Consider the following 3,703-nt stretch of genomic DNA (forward strand, 5'->3'; position numbering starts at 1 on the left):
TCCAGGTTTCATGAGATTGGCACCCAGACCATAGGTAACTCACAATTTCCTGAGTTTCTGGACGACTCCTATTAAGACCATTGCCCAATGATGCGTTGCTGGCCTAAACGCGGATGTGTCAATGACATAGTATGCAATGGGGCAAAATGCAATATGCAGACATTCTGAAATATATAGTTTATGCAGAGTTTGCAAAATTCCACAGCAAACCCGAGAGAGCTTCGCAGTGGATTAGATCTGCCGTTGTAAATAGAAAATCGATGCCAGTTTCAGGTTGGCTTGCCAATGAGTGTGATGGTGCTGGTTGTGTAAGCCGCAAACAAGGGCAATTTGCAGCAAAAATTGAAAGAAGTAACGCCGACGAGAGTGGTGACTTATGGATGGATGGAAGGTTTTGAGGTAGAGACGAAGGACTAGGTGGATCTCACCCTTATTGCTATGCTGTCAAATTGATTCCTGTGGGTCAACCAGGAGGCAAGAGTGGTCCAAATTGAGATATAGAATGGGAAAGCAAAGGGGGGGGACTTCCACATAGCGCCAGATGCCACAAGGGGTGCGGCTCATGCATCAGCCAGGGGTATGGAAGTAGATGGTGGAAGAAGATTCTGACATGAATCCGAAGTCACAGAACTTACCAACTTAATGTCAAATGAGACACAATGGGAAAAGGATGTGACATTGATCCAGTCACACATGGTTGCAGTGAATTACGATAGTAATGTAATGAAATGGACGAGGCTAGAACTGAAGAGATTATAAAGGCAACAAAAGGAGGATAAAATGCTGAATGAAATCCAATTGTATCATGCAGATGGAGATGCAAAAAAAAAAAAAAAATGACGTAGTATAAACTATGAACATCCTGTACATAAAGAAAACAAAGATATAACTAAAAAAAAAAAATTAACAAGGGGATGATAGAACTATCCAATTAAGCAAGATAAGAAAAAGAAATCAAATATTAGGAGACGATTATTTGTCAAAAAAAAAAAAAATGTAGGAATGAGGAAGCATTCCCTTGACTGTAGCAAACAGAGGGTCCGCTCCTGCTATATGCAGGATGATCTCCTCTTTAATGCTCTCATAATTAAATGAAAGAAAAACGAAGTAGAAATAGAAAAAAAAAAAATTAAGACAGAGTAGCACTGAAGATAAAGGGGAAAACAATGTTTTGGCAAGGAAAAGAAAGGAGGAATATGATTTCATACCTGTAGTGGGTGTCAATTTCTTAGTTGCTTGAAGGGGGATCGTTGTATGATAGTTAATGATGTGATTTCTTGCAGAGGATTGGATTATATCCTTTGCTGCTGAGCTTTAATCCAGGAGAGCTGGAATCGGCTGAGCTCCTTCAGTTGAGACAGATAGGAACCAGGCAACGAAGGAGGGGAGAGTTGCTGAAGAAGATCCTTGTATGAAATGTTGAAGAAAAGAGGACCCGATGGATGCTGGAGGTTTTGATCTCCTTCTACAGCTTGCGGGAAGGCGCCAGAGGAAAAGAAAGATGAGGAAGGGTTTTCGCTCAGGAGAAAGGATGTGTCTCGTGGACTATGTCGATCCCTCCCTTTTCATCCCTAATTGCGCTCCTTTTATAGAGAGGGGTGGAAGCCGAGAAGATGGGGGGAAGTTGAAGATGATGGCGACGATCAAGGGTTGCCCTGAAGCAGAAGGGGGATGAGCGGGTGATGGAAAAGGGGCGTGCAAAGCCGTTGCAGATGAAGGGCGAATGGAGGCCATGGGGGTTTCGAGAGGGGGTCTCGCACATGGGGGTGGCTTGGTGATGGCGGGATGGAATGGAGGAGATGAAGGGCGAAGGTGATGAACGAAGGAGGAGGAGGTCGTTGGGGATCGGATGGCTGAAGGATGCACATGGGGGGTTCGGACGAGAGCGGCTGAAGGAGAGAAACAAACTTGGGAAACTTTGAGAAAAACCCTAACTCGACTATTTAGCTTTGTATTTTCCAAAAGAGGTCTTCTTATAAAAAGATTTTCAAAAACGGGTTTCTAAAAACCATTTCGCAATTTTCTTCATTCATTTTCGATTTTTTGTTCTTTTCTGTGTATTTTTATTTTTTTGTATTTTGGGAAATACAAAATTCTAAAATGTAAGGTAAAACAAGGATTTAAACTAATTCTTTTGTATTTTTGAGAAATATTTGAAAAAAGAAGATTTTCAAGGCTATTTTGAGGAAGTTTCTATAGAAAATGGGTTTGGACCCGAGTTTTGAGAAAATATTTGAGTTTTAAACCTCGAATCGAGAAATACAACTCGATGGATCCAAACGGATACCGGACGAAGTGTCTGAGCTTTCCAAAAGATTATTTTGGTAATTTTGAGATTTTAATTTAAAATTTGGATAATGAAGCTCAGATTTGGATTTTGATAATGGATCCGGATCCAAAATTGAGTCAGATGTGGAAAATGAATTTAATTTCAACCAAATTTTGAGAAACAAAATGAAATTTAGATTAAAAACTGACTCAATTACCCAGAAAATGGGGGCAAAGGGCAGAAAGGGGATATTTACAACATTTTGAAAAATTTGGGGTGTTCACAGATGCCCCTCTTTGCTACTAAGCCGGTTGAGAGCCGAGCTTAGTGGCAAAGAAACACTCCAAATTTTGAAAAATGCCCCAGTCAGCTGATCCGAGCTGGGTGTGGAAGACTTATTTTGAAAACACGGCTCTTTGGGCTTGAAATCTTATCTTGAATGGTCCTGGGAGGATGAAATCCTCGACAATGATACGACTGAATGATAGAAATGGGGAAATCGTGATGGGACTTTGGGTGAAAATTCCAGGGGTGGTGAGAGATAAGGGTTTTGATCAAGTTCATGGGTGAGATAAGATCAGCCCTTTGGAATGACTCAGGTTTAGCCCTTAACCTGGATGGGACGAAGATAGATCAAGATAATTTGGATGGGGAAAGGAAACATAAATGGACCTCGATGGGACATTTTGAGAGAAATGCCTCATGAGATGAAACTTAAGGACGATCCCTTCCTGGATGGATATACAAAGAGCATGGATTCCTTTGTGGGGAAAACCATGATGGGACGGGGATTGCCTCATCAAAACGAGGCTCAGGTTTAACCCATACCTGAAAGGAAGGTACCTCACGGAGTGAGGTTTAGGCTTAAACTTTTAACCTGAAAAGGGGCGACCATACGTGTGATCATCGCAAAATTTTTCCTCTCGTAATATTTTCTCTCTTCCTTCTCTTTTCCTTTCCAACCTCTTATTTTCCTCCCTTTTTGAAGGGAGAAAAATAAAAAGACAGAAAGAAAGAGAGAAGAGAAAAAGAAAGAAGAGAAGAGGAGAGGAATTCTTTTGCGGGTTTTTCACTTGACCTTTATTTGAAAATATTTAGAAATTTAACTCGCCTCCATTTTGAAAATATTGCGGGAAAATGGAGAGACGGGATTCGCTCGTCGGTACGAGGTTCGACCGTTCCTGGCGCCTTTACCAGGGGTAATCGAACCAAGGATCGAATCTATGCCTTTTGCTTTGCCTAGATATAATCTAAGAATTTATCCTAAAGGTCTAAATGCACAGAGAATCATGCTTGTGCAATGCAAGAATGTATGCTCCTTTTGAAAAGAATGTTTTGAAAATTTCCAAGTATTCTGAGATGAACTTGGTACAGAAATGAAGAAATGTTTGAATTTAACTTAGAACTTGAGATAGATCAGAGAAGTTCTAAGTT

Source organism: Nuphar pumila, chromosome 8 (assembly GCF_984573655.1).
Source record: "Nuphar pumila chromosome 8, dmNupPumi1.hap1.1, whole genome shotgun sequence".
In the NCBI taxonomy this organism is placed as follows: Eukaryota; Viridiplantae; Streptophyta; class Magnoliopsida; order Nymphaeales; family Nymphaeaceae; genus Nuphar; species Nuphar pumila.